The 24,167-nt window shown below is 48.8% G+C and overlaps 1 protein-coding gene across 1 annotated transcript in view; it reads left to right on the top strand.

Annotated features, from left to right (window-relative positions):
- LOC147103101 (glutamate receptor ionotropic, kainate 3-like) overlaps positions 1–24,167 on the top strand; it is a 582,747-nt gene that overhangs the window by 237,046 nt on the left and 321,534 nt on the right. The window lies entirely within an intron of this gene.

The following is a 24,167-nucleotide window of genomic DNA, read 5'->3' as shown; positions in this document are numbered from 1 at the left end:
TCCTTATTTTCCGATGCCTACTGGTGTGTACGAGCTGTGTACACATCTGTAGGGACATCGGAAATGCCAGTTTCAGGCATGCCAAGTGCATGCTCTGAAAACCGGCATTTCCGATCTGTCAAGAATGCTCTTGACAGATCGGATGCCTGCCCTGGAGAAGGGCCTCTGTGGGCGGATAGTTCCGCTTTCTGGAGACCCTCTGTCCGCTGAAAACCCTTAGAAATCTTACGCCTGGTAAAAGCGTGCATAAGGCCTGCTTTTACCAGCATAAGAGTTGAAAAAAGTTTAAAAAAAATAATTTTCTTTCACTTATAATTTAAAAATACTTTTAAAAAAGGTAAGTTTATTTTTAGCCCTGTAAAAAACTTTAATTGTTTTTTTCAAAAAATTAAATTTTTGTTTAAACTATTTAATTTAATGTAATTTTAACTCATTTTAAAAAGGAGATGGTTTTTTAAAAAATTATTTAATGTTTTAGTTTGTTTTTAGGGTGATCTCCATTCATATATTTGACAGGCCTATTTGTCAAGTGTATGAAGGGAGATTCCCATCTGCTATTGGCTCCCCATGGCCCACGTGATCCCAGGGATGCTGCGATCCCAGGGATGCTGTAGGCCCTGCGCATTTCGAGTTTGGAGAGGCCCAGGAGCGGAAGTGTCCGGGCCTCAGGAGCCATCAGGAAGCCTCCTATTGGAAATTATGGGCCATAATTTTTTTTTTTTTAATTAAATTTTTGTTTAAAATATTTAATTAAATGGCATTTTAAATATGTAATAAAAAAAAATTATTTCATGTGTTTGTGTATTTTTTATTCCGTTTGTACGGAACTCCCATAAGTATGAATGAGGATTTTGTTCTTTTATTGGTTGGGCCGGCCCACGTGATCCCGGGGGCACTTGCGAACCGCGTGCGGCCCTGGGATACGTGGGCCTCTACTTGTGGGTACCCAGAGAGGCCCAGGAGCGCAAATCTCCCTACCTCTCAGACCAGCAGGTAAATTCATAGATTTTTTACAGGTTGGAGGCATCCGCCCGCGGGAAGCCTCCGACCGCAAACTTTGGGCCATTGTGTGCTAATGCCTCCATCTTCAGGTGCTGCCACTAGGTTGTTGTGATCAGACCCATTTCAACTGAACACCTCTTCAATATCAAGGATGTCATTAGAATTAATTATAATTCTGTTGAGTGAATGGTTAATTTTGAGGCGTCCTAGACCCAGCCGAGTAACAAGCCAATTGAATCCATTTGCTGGGGTCTTTCTCCCAGCTACAGTTGTGTGCTCAATGTATATTACCTACTCCTTATTTCAGGAGCCATTATAGAAAGCACTATCTGTACTTTGCCTGGTTCCAAAGCAATCACTCTGGAGTACTCAGTTCCAGTAGCTTAATGAGCTTAACATCGCTAAATTACATTTTATGACCCCATACAATTCACATGAGTTGATTACATAGATTTATTGTTTGCTCATTTCTGACATGTTTTGCTGGGACCTCCACAGCTCCAATACTGGAACTGCCATGAAGTTCAGATAGAGACATTTATTTTGATACTTAAACAATTGCATGTCTCGAAGCCAAGAGACACTGCACCTGGGTAAAGAAAAAGTTAATAAGATTCCTCGGTACAGTTTGGTTATAATTAGACATCGTGCAGTTTTAAGGTTTTTCCAGTAAGAGCTTTCAGCTGTTGACAATTGCCCAAGTGTTGGTAAAGGACGGGTGCGCTCCTAATTGTCTGTAATGTCTCAGTTCTTCTTTTATTCTTTCTCCCCCATCCTCCCTTTTTCATACTGTGAAATACTGAAGGAGTTTTGTTCCAATACAACATGGAACCAGTAGGCTGTAAGCACAAGCAGTTAATTCAATACAAATACATGGTGTGCGGGCCTATATTGTAAATAAATCAAAGAATTGAGCATTCTCAGTAGTTTAACCACCCAGGTCTGTTCAAGGAGATAAAGTACCTGACCGCATGAATTTGTAATTGATGTTGTTAGTTGCAGGTTTTTAACACTGTCAAACCTCTGAAGAAGTTGATGTACTGTCTAAAATTCATCCCAGTGTTATTACTGTCACAAGGTTTGAAAGTTCCTCTTGACTTGCCAGATGATGAGGTCTCCTGCTGTCAAGACGCCCTTTTGTCTCGAAACCGTATTACATCTTGATTTGATGCATTGTCATTCTCATTTACTGCATTTATTGCTGGACCTTTTATTGTAAATACAACAGTCCCTCCTGGCTAAGTGCTGAAATTTCGCAAGTGATGCTTCTGCCAAAGGAAGGCTTGCTGAAGATTACGACCTGTGTGTATAATGATGCTTCTCCATTCATCAATTGTACTGATGGAGCCGAAACCAATTAGGGCAGTATCAGTTCAGATTTAAATTAGATGAAGGCAGTTACACCAAATGACAGTTTAGCCCATCAAGCTCGTTGTGTCACTTAGGCCTACATATACTGTCCAACTAGCACTGTTCCCATGTGATTGCTTAATGCACTTGCACTAAATCCCTCTGTGTGCTTTTTTAAACACCGGCATTAACACTTTTAATTTAGGATGTCTAATGCCTGTGTTAAGAAAGCTCACAGAGGAATTTAGTAGGAGTGCATTAAGCTTTGTACAGTGTGAGTCAAAAGGCAATACCCTACAGGGACAACGCAAACTATTACCCGACATCCACTTAAATCTTCTTCAATTAAGTTCACATTCATTGTACCAAGCAGCTTTCTATTCCACTAGTTAACAACTCTTAAGTAACAGATTGCTTCGACTGGTTGGTGACGTGGTAACAAAATAATCACAGAAAGAATTAGCGAGAGCAGTTAGAATGTGAAATTTTCTGTCACAAACGGTTGTTGAAGCAGCATCCATAAATTCTTTTAAAAGGGAATTCGATAACTTTTTGTAATAGAGGAATATTAAAGGCTACGGAGAATGAACAGGAGAGTGGCATTAAATTAGATAGCTCATGTGGAGAAAAAAATGAAGATGCTGATTTAGCCAAAGCCTGTTTCAGCACTGTAAAATTCTGTGATTCTATGAAGTTTATCTTCAAGTTACATTCAGTTAAAGGTTTCTTCACCTTACAACCATATAGTCCTCTTGTGGTTCAGCACACAACTTTTCCACGTCCATTCCACTGATTCCCTTTATGAGAACCTAGTAAGCTTCCTTAACTCTTCTTCATAGCTGTTTGATTCTCTCAGTACTATCCTTCTTACTGCTTTCCAAATGTATCTTCACAACAGAAGTGATTTAACTGAACAGAACAGTGAGTGTGGTCTCCCCAGTGCTTCATAGAGCATCAGTGTCAGCCGTGGTCAATAGGTAGCACTCTCTAGGTGGGAGGGGCTAGGAGTGAGCAGGTGCTGCTGGGTGCCTGATTACTGCAGGGAGTTGGAGTGAGTTTGTAAAGAGTTGGTGGTGATTTTTTTTTCAAGGTTTAGGGCCATTTTGGTCCTTAAACAGCAGCCAGATGGCTGCTGAGGGGTTCGGAGTTGGGCCCTTCAGAGGACAATGTTCTCAGGATGAATTTAATCGGGGGAGAAAATGTTGGGGGGAGGGAGAAAAAAGGCCAATGGATTTGGGCCGGGACCCCAGGAGGTTTGGAAAAGAAAACACGGTGGTGGTTCAGTGCGAGGATAAGGAGATACGAGCTTGGGATATTATCCAGGTGGTACATGAGGACTGTGGCGAGGGAATCTGCTTTGTCTGCCAACCAAAGCCGAATATTGGGTTCAAGGTGACAGTCAGTGGCCGAGAGGAGGTGGAAAGATTTTTACTCAGTTTGCAGGTTGGAGAAAAGTTATTGGAGGTATCTCTGCTATATTCTGAAGAGGTGGTGGTCTCATTCTTAAACTTGCTGATTTATATTGAGGACGATGTGCTAATAAAAAAGTTGGAGTTGTGGGACATTAAAATTTGCTCGGCAATAAAGAGGAGATACTATCCAGGAACACGGGTAGCAGATGGAACCCGTTATGTAAAGGTGCGGTTCCCAGAGGGGGTGAAGTCATTGCCGTATAGCATGAAATTCGAGACAATGGAAGGAGTGCAGTACTTCTGCATACTGCATGATAACCAGGTGAAGGTTTGTTATTATTGTCTTGGACACGACCATCTTGTAGGAAGCTGTCCAGACTTGTACTGTTATAACTGCGACGAGTCTGGGCACATCGCTCGGAGCTGCAAGGTGGAGAGCTTGTGGGGTGTGTCACAAAGACCCCACCCGCTGTGAGTGTGCCGCAGAAGGAAGCCCCTTGAGTGACAAGGAGATGGGAGAAGGAGCAGGAGGTGTGAGTGGAGCAGCTGGAGGAGCAGAGGGCACAACTGGTGAATGGAAGGAGAAAAAAACGCAGGATGAGGCAGAAAATTGCGGAGCAGAGAACAGGATGGAGATGGTGGAAAACACACCAAGTACGGTGGAAAAGGACAAAGACAGCAGCGGGCAGCACGGGTCGAGGGCAGAATCGAGCCATAATACAGCTCAGCTCTCCCTAAAGAAACTGGTGTCCACGGGGGGAGAGGAGGCGAGTGCGGGCTAAGTATAAGTACTCGAAAGAAAGACGGGGAGCTGGACATCTCTGGGAGCAGGAGGGGGCAAGACAAGGAGAGGGTGCCAGAGGCAGGAGCCTTAAAGGGGCAGTAGGACGGGAGTGGGGAGACAAAGATGCCAGAAGGGAACAAGATAGGTGCAGATACGCCATTGTCCCAGAGAGAGAAGAAACGGGGAGCAAGGGCCAGTGGTGGAGATGAGGCCGAAGGGCGTGGCACTGTTGGAGAAAGCGTGACATCAGTAAGACTCTCTAAGGGCAATTATGTAACTGATGGGCAGCAGGGACCGGAGGTTACAGAATAGCTTGAGAATGAGGGGAACAGAGACATGGAAGTGGGGGGTGGGGTGGCATCGTGTGGAAAGGGAAAGGTTAGTGAGGGGCAAAAGGAGGGAGAAGGGGCAGCTCTTCGGCCCAAACCTAATGTAAGAAAGAGGCTGAAACTGCAGGGAAGGTTCAAACAGGAGGTGAAAAAGAGCCGGAGGCTGCAGGAGAAAGCAACAGCTGCCCGAAAAGTTGGGAAGGAGTATGGGAGGAGAGAATGATGGGGGGATTATCAGGCACACTTCCCTTATTTGGAGCCATGATTACTGATCAATTTTTAAAGTACAGTAGATTAGTATATGTTATGGGAGACAAATTAAATTTCAGGTTTTGATGTTAATATGTGGTGGAGGAATGGCTGTGCAGAGCGGTGGAATGGACTTGTATAATACAATGGAATGATCCCGATGTTGTAAATGTTTTTAATGTTCAATAAGTAATATATATATAAAAATATAAAAGTAGGTAGCACACTCACCTCTGAGTCAGAAGGTTGTGGGTTCAAGTCCCACTCCAGGGACTTGAGCACTAAAATCTAGGCTGACACTCCAGTGCAGTGCTGAGGGAATGCTGCACTGTTGGAGGTGCCGTCTTTCGGATGAGACGTTAAACCGAGGTCCCGTTGCCCTCTCAGGTGGGCGTAAAAGATCCCATGACCACTATTTTGAAGAAGAGCAAGGGAGTTATCCCCGGTATCCTGGCCAATATTTATCCCTCAATCAACATAACAAAAACAGATTATCTGGTCATTATCACATTGCTGTTTGTGGGAGCTTGCTGTGCACAAATTGGCTGCCATGTTTCCTGCATTACAACAGTGACTCCACTTCAAAAGTACTTCATTGGCTGTAAAGCGCTTAGTTGGTTGTGAAAGGCGCTATATAAATGTAACTCTGTCCTTCTTTCAGTATTAAGCACTTTCACTTAGAGGCATTCTACTTGCCCTGCCAGTTGCTGCCGTATTGATGAGTGTACTTTCAATATTTGACCACCAGACTCTCCTGTTTTTACTTATCCTTTGCTATGTGATTATATTCATTATTTTCCCACCACGATGCATTACCCTGGGGGCCCCGTTATACAAAACTGGGCTGCTGGTATTGATAGATATTGGGCAGAGGCCAGCTGTGTATTGAGCATCAAACCCTAATACCTGCTGTGCAGCCATTGCACCATAATCAGTTAGGTAAGAGCAGGTGGTTCTGGGGTCTGTGCACCAGACATCCAGACATTCGGGGCTTTTAAGGCCCTGAAAATTATGCAAATGACCTTATGGTCCAATAATATGTTTGCAGCATATTATCAGTGGACCCTCAGTACCCATATAAAACAGGCAATATATGGTGAGCTCATTGAGCCATGTTGAATCTTCTTCTTAGAAAGAAAGAAAGACTTGCATTTATATAGCACCTTTCATGACCACCGGACGTCTCAAAGCGCTTTACAGCCAATGAAGTACTTTTGAAGTGTAGTCACTGTTGTAATGTGGGAAACACGGCAGCTAATTTGCGCACAGCAAGGTCCCACAAATAGCAATGTGATAATGACCAGATAATCTGTTTCAGTGACGTTGGTTGAGAGATAAATATTGGCCAGGACACCGAGGATAACTCACCCGCTCTTCTTCGAAATAGTGCCACGGGATCTTTTACGTCCACCTGAGAGAGCAGATGGGGCCTCGGTTTAATGTCTCACCCAAAAGACGGTACCTCCAACAGTGCAGCACTCCCTCAGTACTGCACTGGAGTGTCAGCCTAGATTTATGTGCTCAAGTCCCTGGAGTAGCAAGTAGAAATAAGGTCACCCAATAATTTGACTGCTTATTTGCTATTTATTTTATTTCGGTTTCAGTACTGAAGCTATTGAGACCAACTTATAGCTTCGTCCCATTTCCCATTTGGGAGAATATTCCAAGGGAACTGTACTTGTACACAGCCTAAATATGACCAATGGGTATCCGACCTACTGGACATCCTTCTCTATCTGCAGGCTCAATCTGAGGAGGAAGAGATGGACCATAGGAAGCATGCAAGACAAGTGTAGTTGCAACATTAGGTGCTCAAGAATGAGCCACCTAAATGCTGCCATATATACAGGCAAAGGCAAACATGCTTGAATATATCTGAGGACAGCATGTGAAGAAAACAATTCTCCAAGGAGACCATGACGGTCTCCTGCAGACAGGCTTAGAAATTAACTTCCAGAACAGAGACTGTTATGTCATTGGTTGTCAAGGTGACCGATGCCTTCATTTTTATGCTACTGGGTCCTTCCAAGCAACAGCAGGAGATATCTGTCAAATCTTATCACCTGCAGTGCATATTTGTATCATGCATGTGACATACTTTGCTTGCCGGCAACAGTTATCTTGTACATTGTGCATTATACTGTTTTTCACCCCTCCCATCTCTCTCTTAATGTTCTTGTTGTCCACAGCTTTCCCAAGTGATTTCTTGTTGAGATCTTTGCCCTACTATCTTAACTTACCCTTTGCAGTGAAACACTTGTCATCCTTGGTGTTTTCAATCTTCACCTAAACTCCCCTCTTTCCCTCTCCTAAGACTTCTCTGCTCTCCTGTCCTCATCAACTTCCGCAACCACACTCATGGCCACCCCACCAACCTTGCCATTAAACAAAGCCTGTCCACTACCCAGGTTCCTTGTCATTCAACAAAGCCTGTCCACTACCCAGGTTTTCATCATTGACAAGGCTATTTTTGTGCACTTCCTCATCTCCCATATCTCCCCATCTACTTCCAACCTCATCACCCTCACCTTCCACCATGAGAAAAACGTCTTTCACCAGCATAGTCTCTAAATCCCAATTTCCTCTCCTACGACCTTCACCCACCATGGCACTGCAGCTGCTGGTAACCTCCTGAGCAACTCCTTTGGTTCTGCCTTTGACACCCTCTCCACAGACCCATAAACTATCATAGAGTCCTAGGCCTAGAAATTCAGTGGTGTTAGCGCCCACTTAGCGCCTAAAGAGGTCTTTTGCGCCGGCGCTGTTGGTAGCCTGGAATTCAGTGTAGCGCAAATGGTGGCGTTAGCCGGTAGCGCTGCGCCGGCACCGATGACGTCATCGGTGTGCGCAGCGCCCCGGTTCCAACGCGATGCCGGCCCGACGCCCAAATTCAGTTGCCGCCGCCTCTCCCGTAGCGGGCGCAAAGAGCGTTTGTAAAACGGGGCCTTGCAGCTCCGAGAGGCCGGGGCGTAAAGGTGGAGGTGCGGCCGGCCGCTTTCCCAGCGGCCGCTTGGCCGCACCTTCCTCCCCGGACTCCCACACCACCCCCCCCGCGGCATTGGTCTCTGACCCCCGCGAGCCCGGCACTTCTCCGCGGTGCCGGGCTCATTTGCCGGGGGAATCCAGCGGCGATCTCACGGCTGCAGGCAGCTCCTCCTTAAGAGAAGGAGGAGGCCTGCAGTACCCCAGCCTGCCGCACCGCATCGGGTGGCGCTGCGGCAGCTGGACGCCTGAAATTGACTTTCAGCGCCCCAAGCGGAGGCGGCCAAACCCTGCAATAGCGCCCGCCTCCGTCTTGGGGCGCTGCAACTGAATTTCAGGCGGGCGCTACGGGAATCCGGGCGTGCGCTAACTTTCGGGCGCTAAAGACCTGGCGCGGCAATAGCGAATTTCTAGGCCATAGAGTCATAGAGTTATACAGCACGGATAGAGGCCCTTCGACCCATCTTGTCCGCGCCGGCCATCAAGTCCTGTCTAATCTAATCCCATATTCCAGCATTTGGTCCGTAGCCTTGTATGTTATGGCATTTCAAGTGCTCATCCAAATGCTTCTTGAATGTTGTGAGGGTTCCAGCCTCCACAACCCTTTCAGGCAGTGAGTTCCAGACTCCAACCACCCTCTGGGTGAAAAAGTTCTTTCTCAAATCCCCTCTAAACCTCCCGCCCTTTACCTTGAATCTATGCCCCCTAGTTATTGACCCTTCTACTAAGGGAAAAAGCTCCTTAGTATCCATCCTATCTATGCCCCTCATAATTTTGTACACCTCAATCATGTCCCCCCTCAGCCTCCTCTGCTCCAAGGAAAACAAACCCAATCTGCCCAGTCTCTCTTCATAGCTGAAGCGCTCCAGCTCTGGTAACATCCTGGTGAATCTCCTCTGCACCCTCTCCAAAGCTATCACATCCTTCCTGTAGTGTGGCGACCAGAACTGCACACAGTATTCCAGCTGTGGCCTAACCAGTGTTTTATACAGCTCCCTCATAACCTCCTTGCTCTTATATTCTATGCCTTGGCTAATGAAGGCAAGTATCCCATATGCCTTTTTTACCACCTTATCCACCTGTTCCGCCACCTTCAGGGATCTGTGTACTTGCACACCCAGATCCCTCTGACCCTCCGTCTTGCCTAGGGTCTTACCATTCATTGTGTATTCCCTTGCCTTGTTAGTCCCCCCAAAGTGCATCACCTCGCACTTTTCCGGGTTAAATTCCATTTGCCACTGTTCCGCCCATCTGACCAACCCATCTATATCGTCCTGCAGACTGAGACTACCCTCCTCGCTATTTACCACCCTACCAATTTTTGTATCATCCGCGAACTTACTGATCATACCTTTTACATTCATATCCAAGTCATTAATGTAGACCACAAACAGCAAGGGACCCAGCACCGATCCCTGTGGTACCCCACTGCCCATAGGCTTCCAGTCACAAAAACAACCTTCGACCATCACCCTCTGCCTTCTGCCACTAAGCCAGTTTTGTATCCAATGTGCCAAGGCACCCTGGATTCCATGGGCTCTTACCTTCTTGACCAGTCTCCTGTGCGGGACTTTATGGAAGGCCTTACTGAAATCCATGTATACCACATCCACTGCGTTACCCTCATCCACACACCTAGTCACCCCCTCAAAAAATTCAATCAAATTAGTCAGACATGATCTTCCCTTGACAAAGCCATGTTGACTATCCCTGATTAATCCTTGCCTCTCCAAGTGGAGACTAATTTTGTCCCTCAGAATTTTTTCCAATAATTTTCCTACCACTGATGTTAGGCTCACTGGCCTGTAGTTCCCCGGTTTTTCCCTACTCCCCTTCTTGAATAATGGTACTACATTAGCGGTTCTCCAGTCCTCTGGCACATCCCCTGTGGCCAGAGAGGTTCTGAATATATGTGTTAGAGCCCCCGCAATCTCTTCCTTTGCCTCACACAGCAGCCTGGGATACATTTCGTCCGGGCCTGGGGATTTATCCATTTTTAGGCCTGCTAAAACCGCCAATACCTCCTCCCTCTCGATGTTAATATGTTCGAGCATATCACAGTCCCCCCGCCCTATTTCTATGTCTACATCGTCCCTCTCCATAGTGAAAACAGATGCAAAAAATTCATTTAGAACCCCTCCTACATCTTCCGGCTCCACACACAGATTGCCACTTTTGTCCCTAATGGGCCCTATTTTTTCCCTAGTTATCCTCTTACCCTTAATATACTTATAAAACATCTTAGGATTTTCCTTTATTTTGCTCGCCAGTGTTATTTCATGGCCCCTCCTTGATCTCCTAATGTCTTTTTTAAGTATCCCCCTGCACTTTTTGTACTCCTCTAGGGCTTCCTCCGTCTTTAGCCTTTTGTATCTGCCAAAAGCCCTCCTTTTTTTCCTAATCCATTCTCGTATATCCCCTGACATCCAAGGTTCCCTGTGGTTTTTGGAACCACCCTTGACCTTTACGGGAACATGTTGCCATTGTATGATCTCAATCTCCCTTCTGAAAGCCTCCCATTGCTCCGATGCGGATTTTCCTACAAGTAGCTGATCCCAGTCCATTTTGGCCAGATCCTGCCTTATCCTATTAAAATCGGCCTTCCCCCAATTTAGAACCTTTATTTCCAGCCCATCCCTGTCCTTTTCCATGACCACCTTAAATCTCACCATATTATGGTCACTGTCACCAAAGTGCTCACCTACTAGCACTTCTTCCACTTGGCCGGCCACATTCCCAAGAATTAGGTCCAGTACCACCCCCTCTCTTGTAGGACCTTCTACATGCTGGCTCAAAAAGCTCTCCTGGATGCACTTTAAGAATTCTACACCCTCTGTGCCTTTCACACTCTGACTATCCCAGTTAATATTGGGGAAGTTGAAATCCCCCATTATTATTACCCTATTATTTGCACATTTCTCTGAGATTTGCCTACATATCTTTTCCTCTATCTCCCCCTGACTGTTTGGAGGCCTATAGTACACTCCCAGCAAAGTGCTTGCCCCCTTTTTGTTTTTAAGCTCCACCCATATGGCCTCATTAGAGGAACCTGCTAATATGTCATCCCTCCTTACTGCAGTAATTGACTCCTTAATTAATATTGTGACACCCCCTCCTCTTATACCTCCCCCTCTGTCTCGCCTGAAGATTCTGTACCCCGGAATATTGAGCTGCCAGTCTTGCCCCTCCCTCAACCATGTCTCCGTGATAGCAACAATACCATACTCCCATGTGTTTATCAACACCTTCAGTTCATCCACCTTATTTGCAAGACTCCTTGCATTAAAATAGATGCCATCCAGCCTTGCTCTTGTATATTTGCCCTGTCTACCAAGCTGACTTGTTTTTTTCTCTATAATTGGCAGCACATCACCCCCTATTTCAGCTCCCCTCTGTATCCCATCCCCCTGCCAAGTTAGTTTAAACCCCCCCCAACAGTGCTAGCAAACCTCCCCGCAAGGATATTTGTCCCGCTCTGGTTCAGGTGCAACCCGTCCGACTTGTACAAGTCCCACCTTTCCCAGAAGCAGGCCCAGTGATCCAGGAAACTAAAACCCTCCCTCCTGCACCAACTCTTTAGCCACGCATTCACCTGTTCTATCCTCCTATTCCTATACTCACTAGCACGTGGCACTGGGAGTAATCCAGAGATTACAACCTTTGAGGTCCTGTTTTTTAATCTGCTACCTAGCTCCCTAAATTCTTGATGCAGGACCTCATCCCCCTTCCTACCTATGTCGTTGGTCCCAATGTGGACCACGACCTCTGCCTGCTCACCCTCCCCCTTAAGAATGCCCTGTAGCCGCTCAGTGACATCCATGACCCTGGCCCCAGGGAGGCAACAAACCATCCTGGAGTCACGTTTGCGGCCACAGAAACGCCGATCTGTTCCCCTTACGATAGAATCCCCTACCACTATTGCTCTCCCACTCTTTTTCCTCCCTTTCTGAGCAGCAGAAGCGTCCCTGGTGCCAGGAAGCTGGCTGCTGCTGCCTTCCCCTGGTGAGTCATCCCCCTCAACAGTATCCAACTTGGTATACCTGTTTGAAAGGGGGATGTCCGCAGGGGGCCCCTGCACTTCCTGCCTGCCTCTGTTGCTCCGCCTGATGGTCACCCAAGTTCTTTCTGCCTGTGCAGCCCTACCCTGCGGCATGAACAACTCGCTAAACATGCTATCCACGACCCTCTCAGCATCGCGCATGCTCCAAAACTCATCCACCCGCAGCTCGAGCGCTGCAATGCAGTCTACAAGTAGCTGCAGCTGGATGCATTTCCCGCACACATGGTCGCCAGGGACACTGGCAGCGTCCCTGACTTCCCACATGGAGCAAGAGGAGCAGAACACGGGGCTGAGCTCTCCTGCCATGACTTACTCCTTTAATTAATTAAAAAATTTATTCAATACCCCAGTTACAGGTATACTCTAGGGCGCTTTATTTACCAACTGTCCCCACTACAACACAGAGACCCTAGAAATTTAACACCACAGATATTCAAGCTTGTATTGAAAAGAGAGAAATACTCACCAACCAATCACTTACCTGCTCCCTGGTGACGTCACACCCCGAATACTTTTTACCTCTCTGCTACCCTCTGAGCTCGCAGACTGGAGTTTGGTATGCCTCTCCAGGCCCCGCTGCCGCTTTAAGTACCTCGCCGCCGCCGCCGAGTCTCCCACAGGTCCGCCGCTCTCGCTACCTGCCGCCGCTGCTCTGAGGCCTCTCCTGGCCCCGCTGCCACTTTAAGTACCCCGCCGCCGCCGAGTCTCCCACAGGTCCGCCGCTCTTGCTACCTGCCGCCGCTGCTCTGAGGCCTCTCCTGGCCCCACTGCCGCTTTAAGTACCCCGCCGCCGCCGAGTCTCCCACAGGTCCGCCGCTCTCGCTACCTGCCGCCGCTGCTCTGAGGCCTCTCCTGGCCCCGCTGCCGCTTTAAGTACCTCGCCGCCGCCGCCGAGTCTCCCACAGGTCCGCCGCTCTCGCTACCTGCCGCCGCTGCTCTGAGGCCTCTCCAGGCCCCGCTGCCGCTTTAAGTACCCCGCCGCCGCTGAGTCTCCCACAGGTCCGCCGCTCTTGCTACCTGCCGCCGCTGCTCTGAGGCCTCTCCTGGCCCCACTGCCGCTTTAAGTACCCCGCCGCCGCCGAGTCTCCCACAGGTCCGCCGCTCTCGCTACCTGCCGCCGCTGCTCTGAGGCCTCTCCTGGCCCCGCTGCCGCTTTAAGTACCTCGCCGCCGCCGCCGAGTCTCCCACAGGTCCGCCACTCTCGCTACCTGCCGCCGCTGCTCTGAGGCCTCTCCTGGCCCCGCTGCCGCTTTAAGTACCCCGCCGCCGCCGAGTCTCCCACAGGTCCGCCGCTCTCGCTACCTGACTTAAAAGGATGGCTCGTCTCTGTTTACATTCAATACTTGCAGACTGACTCCTTTCAGAAGAAAATTGGTTTGATTAATTCCTCATCCAATGTTGACATGTTTGTTATTGAGAGAGAGACCCCTTAGCTATAACATCAAGGAAGCCAATACTGAATCAAAATTAGAAATAGGTGACAGAGGTTTCTTCTGTCATAAAAACCTCCCAGTAGCTGCCCATTTTTAGGTCACTCAGGTCTATCATACATCCAGGACACTGCAGCTAAATGGAAGTGTGCTTATGTATAAAACATCAAATAACTCGGTTTCAAAGGGGCTCTAAGAAAAGGACTGAGAATCTCAAAATGAGTTGTTACATTGCAGTCAGAAAACAGTTTAAGTGCACAGGCGAATGGATCAGATTGTTAATTATATCAGCTGAATTTAACCTGTCTCTGTGTACAATTCTTTCTTCTAATAAGTTCATGGTTTAGCCTCCAATGTCTATTAAATGTGTGTTTCTGACTATGAGAGAGACCAGGTCTGTTCAGTGGACATTCCTTACTATACCCTGTATAGTTAGACAAAAAAAAGGATAGTGTAGGAGTCTACGTACTCCTAGCAAAAAATACTGAACTCGGAGAGGTTCAACAGAAAAGGCTTAATTGTTGAGGCTGCATGCTGAACACAAAATGGAGTCAGAGCTACACAAAGTACAACTGTCTTTCATCAGTGCACAGCTTCGACTGCTCCTCCCCCGCTCTGGGCTTAACTATGTTGCAGATCGAGTTTCTTAAAGGTGTGATCCTTCTTAAAGGCATGACGCCTGATTTATAGTCTACGGACCGGAAAGCGGATTGTGTCCGTTCTGTGATCGGTACACCACACAGCTCCCCCCAGAATCCACTAGTAGGGAGTGTACAAACCGGCATGGTGGCTTGATGGCACGGCTAGAACGGCTCTTGGCGGTTGGTGTCGGGAGCGGGGCGGTCGGGCGCGTCGGGCTCTTAGGCGGTCTGCCCCGCGGTGGGGGTTGGCCCACTTGAACGGGTTCATCGGGCTCTAGGTGCGCCAGCTTGAGCTGGTCGACTGACACCTTGTCAGTTCTGCCGCCCACTTCGAGGAGGAATAATTTGTTCCCCGTCTGGAGTACCTTGTAGGGTCCGTCGTATGGGGGCCGTAGAGGTCCTCGGTGGGCGTCATGGCGCACGAAAACAAATTTGGCCATGTGCAGGCTAGGTGGTACGCGGGTTGCTGGTTCGCCGTGCCGGCCGGTGGGTACCGGAGTGAACTGTTGTGCTCGGTTGGCAAAAGCGCGGCGTTGCTGGTCAGCCGACCAGGGGGTCGTGGTGGTGGGCAGGAACTCTCCGGGTACGCGCAGTGGCTGGCCGTACACGAGTTCCGCCCCCGGAGCTTGCAGGTCTTCCTTGACCGCGGAGCGTAGGCCGAGTAGCACCCACGGGAGGCGGTCGATCCAAGCCTTGTCCTCGAGGCTGGTGTGGAGGGACGCCTTCATGGACCTGTGGAAACGCTCGCACAGTCCGTTGGCTTGGGGGTGGTAAGCCGTGGTGCGGTGAACGGCCACCCCGAGGTTTCGGGCGATGGCGGCCCATAGATCAGAGGTGAACTGCGGGCCTCTATCCGACGTCATGTCGGAGGGGATGCCAAACCGAGCGACCCAGGTACCGATGAACGCCCTCGCGATGTCGGCGGTGGTGGTGGATGTCAGTGGAATGGCCTTGGGCCAGCGGGTGGTACGGTCCACGATTGTCAGCCGGTGCGTGTGACCTTGTGATGGTGGCAGGGGGCCGACGAGGTTGATGTGGACGTGGTCGAACCTTCTTTCTGGCACGTGAACTCCTCAAGTGGGGCTTTGACGTGCTGGTGGATTTTGGCACGCTGGCAAGCTATGCAGGATCTGGACCAGACGCACACATCTTTGCGCAGACCGCGCCAGACAAATCGGTTGGCCACCAGTCTAATGGACGCGCGGGTGCCGGGGTGTGAGAGGCTGTGGACGATGTCGAACACCCGTTTTCGCCAGGACGCCGGGACTACGGGGCGGGGTTGCGCCAAGGAGGTGTTGCATTTGACTGTGAAGGCGGACGGGCCGCAGGCGACGTCGGTCAGTCGCAGCCCTGGGAGGGTAGTGGGCGCGGAGAGCAGATCGGGGTCGGTGCGTTGCTCCGCTGCCAGTTGAGCATAGTCCACTGCCAGGTGGACGCCGTGGACGGCGGGGCGGGATAGGCAGTCGGCCACCACGTTGTCTCGACCGGAGACGTGCTGGATGTCCGTGGTGAATTCGGACACTGCGGCGAGCTGGCGTTGTTGCCTGGCTGACCACGGGTCCGCAGATTTCGCCATCGCGAATGTCAGGGGTTTGTGGTTGACAAACGCGGTGAAGGGGCGGCCCTCCAGAAGAAATCTAAAATGGCGGACTGCCAGGTACAGTGCGAGGAGCTTGCGGTCAAAGGCGCTGTATTTGACCTCCGGGGGGCGCAGTTGGCGGCTGAAAAAGGCCAGCGGTTGCCTGGCCCCGTCGACCCACTGTTCGTACATGGCACCGACCGCGTGGTCGGAGGCGTCCATGGTGAGGGCCATCCTGGCGTTGGGCTGTGGGTGAGCGAGCATGGTGGCGTCGGCGAGCGCCTTTTTGGTCGAGTCGAAAGCGGTCAACATGTCCGCCGACCACTCGATCGCCATTCTGTCTTTCTTACCCCGGAGGGCTTCGTATAGGGGCCGCATGAGGGAGGCCGCTCCAGGAATGAAGCGGTTGTAAAATTTGATCATCCCCAAGAACTCCTGGAGGCCTTTGATGGTGGTAGGCCGGGGGAAATGCTGGACGGCTTGCACCTTGGCGGGCAGGGGAATGGCTCTGTCCTGCGTGATGTGGTGGCCGAGGAATTCGATCCTGCTGAGGTTGAATTGGCACTTGGCTGGGCTGATGATGAGCCCGTGCTCACTGAGCCGCTGGAACAGGGTGTGGAGGTGCTCGATGTGTTCCTGCTTGGTGGAACTAGCTACCAGTATGTCATCCAGGTAGACAAAGAGGAACTTCAGGTCCCGGAGGACCGAGTCCATGAGCCGCTGGAAGGCCTGGGCCACGTTTTTGAGGCCGAAGGACATTCGGAGGAACTCGAATAGCCCAAAAGAGGTGATTATGGCCGTCTTGGGAACGTCCGTGGGGTGGACTGGCACCTGATGGTAACCGCGCACCAGGTCCACTTTGGAGAAGACTGAGCGGCTGGCCAGTCTAGCCGAGAAGTCTTGAATGTGCAGTATGGGGTACCGATCCGGCGTGGCGGCGTCGTTTAGGCGCCGGTAGTCCCCGCAGGGGCGCCATCCCCCGTCGGGTTTGGTAACGATGTGGAGTGGGGAGGCCCAGGGGCTGTTGGAGCGGCGGATGATGCCGAGCTGTTCCATTGTGGCGAACTCGGCCCGCGCGATCTCCAGCTGGGCCGGGTCCAGTCTGTGGGCGTGGGCATACACCGGTGGGCCTGTGGTGGGGATGAAGTGTTCTACCCCGTGCTTAGCAACCTTCGCGGAGAAGGTCGGGTTGGTGAGGGCTGGGAACTCAGCCAGGAGTGCTGAGTAGTCGTCCGTTGAGCGGGCGCGGCACTGCCACGCCATTTCGGCGGGTTGGGGGGGCCATGGCGCCCGGGACAGGTGACATGGTGTTCATGTCCACGAGGCGGCGCCGAGGCATGTCGACCAACAGGCCGTGGGCGCACAGGAAATCCGCACCGAGGAGCAGGGAGAGCACCTTGGCGGTGATAAACTCCCAGTGGTAGCGGCGGCCTGCGAGGTCGATGGTGACGGTGCGGGTGCCATACGTTCGGCTGTTGGTGCCGTTGGCGGCAGCCAGCGCAGGGCCGCGGCCGCCTCACTGGATCTCGAGGGCGGACGCAGGGATGATGCTGTGCTGCGTGCCCGTGTCGCATAGGAAACGGCGTCCGGAGGCGCTGTCTGTAATGTACAGCAGCACACCTGCTTGCCCCACAGCCATCGTGTAGGCCGGTGTGGGAGCAGTTGGAAATGTGCAGGGATGGCTGCAGCGGCGTGCCCGTGCGCCGAACTGGGTATGGAAGTAGCAGTAGCCCTGGGTCGGAGGGCTTGGGGGATGTGGGGGCCTGGGGGGCCTCGTGGCCGAGCTGTGTGGCCGCACAATAGAGGGTGGAGCGCGCGCCGATGCTGCGGAGGCCAGGTCGGGGGTGACGGCGTGGTTGGAGCTGGCGGACAGGAGCTTATCGGTTTCGTCGGCCAGGGCCTCGAAGTCCGTGAGGCTGGACGCCACGATCGCCGGGCGGATGCTGGGAGGTAGTTGGCGGATAAAGAGCGTGCGGAAGAGGGAGCCAGGCGGTTTGTCATCAGTCAGAGCAAGCATGTGTGAGAGCAAGTCTGACGGTGTGGAGTCACCGAGGCCCGGGAGGTCGAGGAGGTGGCAGTTGCGCACGAGTTGGGAGGCTGTGAATTTTTTAATGAGCGCGGCCTTGAGTTGTGCGTACTTGCCTTCCTCCGAAGGGTTTTGTAGTGTTGTCCAGACTTTCGTGATTGTGGAGCTGCCCAGGGAGGCAAGGAGGTAGTCGTACATCGTTGCGTCGGCGGTGATGCCGCGGAGTTGGAATTGTGATTCGGCTTGAAGGAACCAGGCGGTGGCCAGGTTCTCCCAGAACTCCGGCAGCTTCACAGAAACTGCGTTTGTGCCAGCCATGGTTACGCTTAGGAGTCGTCCTGAGCGTCGGGGTCACCAATGTAGGAGTCTACGTACCCCTAGCAAAAAATACTGAACTCGGAGAGGTCCAACAGAAAAGGTTTAATTGTTGAGGCTGCATGCTGAACACAAAATGGTGTCAGAGCTACACAAAGTACAACTGTCTTTCATCAGTGCACAGCTTTGACTGCTCCTCCCCCGCTCTGGGCTTAACTATGTTGCAGATCGAGTTTCTTAAAGGTGTGATCCTTCTTAAAGGCATGATGCCTGATTTATAGTCTACGGACCGGAAAGCGGATTGTGTCCGTTCTGTGATCGGTACACCACAATAGACTGTTAACACTGAGGCAAACTACATCCCATCCATTACATACATAAGGTTAAGTTTCAGTTCACAAGAGGTGCAGGCCTGTTTACACAAGTATTTCACAGTGAGCATGAGTAGAATGTATTGGGAGAAAGCCCAATGGAGTAAGCTCATATCTTACCACTTAGTTATGATTCTTTAGCACAACATTTGTGTCACCGGCTTATCGACTTAGGCCCACGTTGATTCAGCTCTTTTATATTGCCCATGTTTGCTGTTCCTTGGTTGGGAGTGCCACCTCATGCACTACTCTTCCCCTTTTTACTCTTACAGTTGAATGGTGATGGCACTGGGCTGATCTGTGGGCTTTGCCAATTAGTGGAATGTAAGGGGCCAGCACCCTAGGTTTTACTTCTGTGAATCAGGTTCCCTTAATCCAACCACATATTTGTAAACGTACATTTTTATGCGGCTACAATGCCATTGGCTCCCCATTTACACTATGGTGTTCATTTGGTAGAGGGAGGTCTTACTACACCCCTATAATATAAAACCACCTCATGAGATCAAGCTGCTTATTTAACAATTTGCAATTTGTGACATATAACTTCCTAGGAAACTTTGGTGGTTATGTTTTTTTTTGTACAGTCTTGCAGTTAAAAAAAAGTCTAAACAAGTCTAAAAAAAAGAGTTGCAGAACAATTTTATTTATTAACAGATGCTGAGCATTAATACAGGGCTACAGTAGAAAATGGCATTCATAAAGCACGAGTGTTAGTCATGGAGAAGGAATTTCCTCTAGAACTAAGCTCTTTTAGTTCATAATCCAGGAGACCAGCAATTGCGTTACTGAATCCACCTCCCTTATCCTCCAGGGAGAATTGCAGTCCCCCTTTTTCATGGGTCTATGATTTTGCACCAGGTTAAGGAGTCGGATATAATTGTGTAAATGCTAGGAGAGGGCTCACAGGCCACAAGCTCCTAAAATCCAAACTAAGCAAGTGCCAATGTAAAAGTGGCTCCAGCTTCTCTCTCTTCTTGGTCAGCCCAAACCCCAGTCAAGGGTGCTGCACAATTACAATAATATATAAACATTCCAGGGCCGCCTCTATAATATTACCCAAAGGTACACTAGGAAAGATTGGTGGTTGATCTTTTTTCTCAAATTACATTTTTGTTTTCCAATGCCCCCCCCCCCCCCATCCTGAAGGCATTTACTTGTTTCTGGGTAAGGATCCTCTGGGATCCCACCCAAATGGTCATCATTCATTATTCAGGGTCAACTTGGCATGGTTTTCACATTGAGCCAAAAACAAACTTAACCTAATGTTCCTGGTTCTTTCCTGTGGCATTGGGGATCAAGCAAGCGACCATATAATAGCAAAATACTGCGGATGCTGGAAATCTGAAATAACAGATATATATCTGAAATAAGGGTCCCAGACCTGAAACGTTAACTCTGTTTCTCTCTCCATGGATGCTGCCTGGCCTGCTGAGTATTTCCAGCATTTTCTGTTGTTATTTAAGCAAGTGACCATGTTAGGTATGGCTAATTTGAATATAGCCACTGTATTCACTTTGTTTGTTAGGTTGTCCTGGTAAACAGCATAATGTGGATTATCACTTTAATGAAAGATTTCATTATCAGGATTCTGGAGGCCATTTGTTATTTGGTGTATGAACCTTAAGTATCTCTTCAAATAAAAACACAAGGAATGTTAGCAACAGTAATAGGACTAAAGTGACAAAATAACCTACCCCTTTTTCATAGACCAACCAGCCCACCCACCTAAATACCTCCCTCTCACTAGAACTGAATTCTTTCTTTCCCCATAAATGCATCAACGTGTCTCTTGAATCCATTTGTGTCCAATTACTGTTTTATAGAAAGTTATTCCACAAGCCTTTTCTCTTTTGGGTGAGAGAGTTCCACCTGATTTCCCTTCTTAATCCCAATTTATGTCCTCTGCGATGTGAACCCTTCACTCCAATGAACAATTAGCCTGGATCAATGTTGCCAATTCTCTTCATACATTCCTGACAACTTTAATTAGATCACATTGAAGTCTCTGATTTCCAAAATAACAAGCTCAACTTCCTTAACCTTTCGTCATAATTACATTCTTGATACCCGGAATCATCTTTGTTGCTTGTATCTCTACCCACTAAATGACAATTATATCCTTCCTATCATTAGATGAACAGAACTGCACAAAATCCTCGGGATGGGATTTGATCAGTGTTGGACACAGCAACAATACAACCTCTCTTTAATTTGTACTTTATCCCTTTTTGAATGCAACTATGCAGTGCACTGATTAACATAGATTTATCTGCTAGAAACCTGAGATCTCCTTTCTGGTCAATATGGTGCACCACTGTTTCATTTAACTTGTACTTCTAAATTTGGTTAAGAGAGAGAGAAAGAAAGGAGAGCATGAGAAATGAGAGGACATTAATAAACTTGCAGAATGGACATGTAATTGGCAAATTAATTTCATATAGCTAAGGGTGAGTTGTTATATTTTGGTAGGAAGAATAAGGAGGTCACATATTGCTTGGAAAATAAACATTATAATGAGGCTGCGTGCCTCATGTGTAACCTGTATTCCAGGTTTAACCCTGGTCGGCCGGGTTTCCCGGGCCTCGGGAAATCCGGCAGCTAAAGGGAGGCGAGGACTGCTTCGTAGAAAAGGTAAGTGCCTTACAGCACTGCTTGTGGGCCAAGAGCAGCAGGAGTGCTTCCTCCTGGCCCAAAAAGCTTACCTTCTTCCCTGCCTGCCATCGGACCAACCTCCCCCACCCAACGCTCAGATTTCCTGGTATTGGAGATTGGACCTTCCCGTCCGGGATTGGGAAACGGACCCCCCCCGGGAGCAGGGATTTGACCCTCCGCCAAATCGACGGCCACTCCAACCCCCCGCAATCAGACCCCCCTCCCTGTTATTGAACCCCCCGAGGATCGGCAACCATGCCCCCCAAGATCTGGAACCCCCCAACCCATGCTCCCGCATACCAGCTGCAGGCTCCATACCTGCTCCTGGCCTGCGGTCTCCTGCGGAGCATTCCCCGCCCAACAGGGAGCCAAGCTGGCCAATCTGGCTGTCTTCTGGGTGGGGTACCTGCTTGTACAAAAAGGACACACGCTGTGGACTTCCGGGTTTCCTGAACAAAACTCCTCCCGCACTCTCACCAAACCCGCCTCAGTCAAGAGCGGGGCCTTAAGGGTCTAAATGGTGCAGAGGAGCAAAGGGATCTAGGGATACAGATGTACAAATCACTAAAAGTAGTGTCGCAGGTTAAAAAAACAAACCAACACTGGGGTTAATTTCTAGAGAGAGAGAATTGAAAAGCAGAGAAGTTATGTTAAACTTGTATGTGGTTAGTACTGTACACTGTTCTGGTCTCCATATTATAAAATGGATATAGAGGCACAGGTGGAGGTGCAAAAAAGATTTCCAAGGATGATACCAGAACTGTGAGATTATAATTATCAGGAAAGGCTGAACAGGATGGGGCTCTTTGCTTTAGAAAAGGGAAGGCTGAAGTGACATAATAGAGGTCTTTAAAATTACAAAAGGGGTTTGATAGGGTACACATAGAGAGGATGTTCCACATGTGGGGGGAGTCCAAAACTAGGGGCCGTGAATATAAGAGAGTCACGAATAAATCCAATAAGGAATTCAAGAGGAACTTCTTTACCTAGAAAGGGTGCTAAGTCTGTGGAACTTGCTAGCACCAGGAGTAGTTGTGCTGAACAGTATAGATGCATTTAAGGACAAGCTAGATAAGCACATGAGTGAGGGACAGAAAGAAAGGTGACAGAGTGAGAAAGGATGGAGTGAGAAAAGCTGGAAGGAAGGAAGATTAACTTGGCCTAAATATTCCTGTATATGGTTGGACACTTTCTCATGAGTTGTTCTATTCCTTTTTTAGTTTTAGTTGCAAACTTGGACATTTTGCTTACTATACCCGCATCCAAGAAATTAATGTATACCTCAAAGAGAAAGGACCCCAATACCACCCTGTAAAGCAATCTGTTCTACCCTCTTTTCCATCTTGAAATGTTACCATTCATGGCGACCCTCTGTGTTGTGTTTTTAAGTCCATTTTCTACCTACTACAAGAGTGGAGCTAGAATTGGACACAAGTTGCCCTGTTATTCCTTTTCCTGTTGGGAAATTACAATTTTTTTATATTGTAGGCCGGATATCAGGAGAATGATCCAGGTGTCCTATCATCAAAATTGCCTGTGGCGGGAACCCTCCACAAATATTGGCACACTCCCAGCAACTGCTTGCAAATAGTGACACACTCCCAACAATCCACTGTCCTAATGTTTTAAAGACAGTATCAACTACTGAAAGGAAAACAGTGCTAGAGAAACACAGGCATTTATAGCATAGAAGGGTGCCATTCGGCCCATCGTGCTTGTGCCAGCTCTTTGTTAGAGCAACTCGTAATTAATCCCTCTGCCTCAACCACTCCCTGTGGCAAAGCAGTCCATTCTTCATCAATTCTCTACATAAAGACATCCTAATCTCGCTCTTCACTCTTAATGATAACCCCTCATCACTGACTCCCCAATCAGAGGAACTAGTCTTTCCCATCCAATCTATCAAAATGCTTCATCATTTTAGAAACATCAGGTACATCTCCTCTTAGCCTTTTCTGTTGCAGTGGAAATAATCCCAGTATCTCACGTTTTCCCTCATAACTAGTATCATTGTGGTGAATCTATCCTGTATGCTTTACGTAGGATTACACAGAATATGCAGCACAGAAACAGGCCATTCGGCCCAACCGGTCCAAGCTGGCATTTATGTTCCACTCGAGCCTCCTCCCATCCTTCCTCATCTAACTCTATCAGCATAACCCACTAGTCCCTTCTCGCTCAAAGTTTATCTAGCTTCCCCTTAAATGCATCTATACCATTCGTACCAACCACGCCCTGTGGTAGCGAGTTCCATTTTCTGGGTAAAGAAGTTTCTTCTGAATTCCCTATTTGATTTCTTGGTGACTATCATATATTGATGGCCTCTAATTTTGCTCTTCCCCACAAGTGGAAACACTCGCTATGTGTCTATGGCTTGAATGTGCTTTCTATAATGATGTGCCCAAAACTCCACACAGTGTGGCCTAGCAACAACAGAAATAATGTGCTAGCGAGTGAACAAATACCCCAAAAAATTAGAAAGAATATTGGATTCTCGAGACACTGTCCAGCCCGAGATGCTCCTGGGATCGCTCTATAGATTGTTAAACTGCTATTCTTTAATTTGCTCTCGATGGATATCCACAGATGACTGACGAGAGTCAATCAGTCTCCTGTATGAATTCCATGGTATTAGTCACACGGATAAAACACTTCAAAAACTTAAGTTCCCAATTTAAAAAAGTCAGACAAAGGTAGTACATGAGACTGTACAAGGTTAGTTATCTCACCCACACTAAATCAATAAAAAAAACTGTGCTGCAGCCAGGGGGACTATTGAGTTTGCAGGCCATTGTGCAGGGAACTGTGAGCTGGTGAAAAATAGCTGATCGATTAGCTGGCCAGACGGTTGGAGGTGTGTGCATAATACTTTTAGTGCTCATCTCTGCAGCTGGGGTTCCTGTGGTTGGCACTGTAGGCCATGAATTGGACACCCCTGTAAACGTAGATGCTGAAGGATAAAATTGTACCCATATAAGAGAT

The sequence above is a fragment of the Somniosus microcephalus genome, chromosome 20 (genome assembly GCF_052327205.1).
Source record: "Somniosus microcephalus isolate GS21.2 chromosome 20, FLI_Smic_1.0, whole genome shotgun sequence".
NCBI classification, from domain to species: Eukaryota; Metazoa; Chordata; class Chondrichthyes; order Squaliformes; family Somniosidae; genus Somniosus; species Somniosus microcephalus.
The sequence above is the reverse complement of the archived record's forward strand: the minus strand, read 5'-3'. Positions and strand labels throughout refer to the sequence as shown.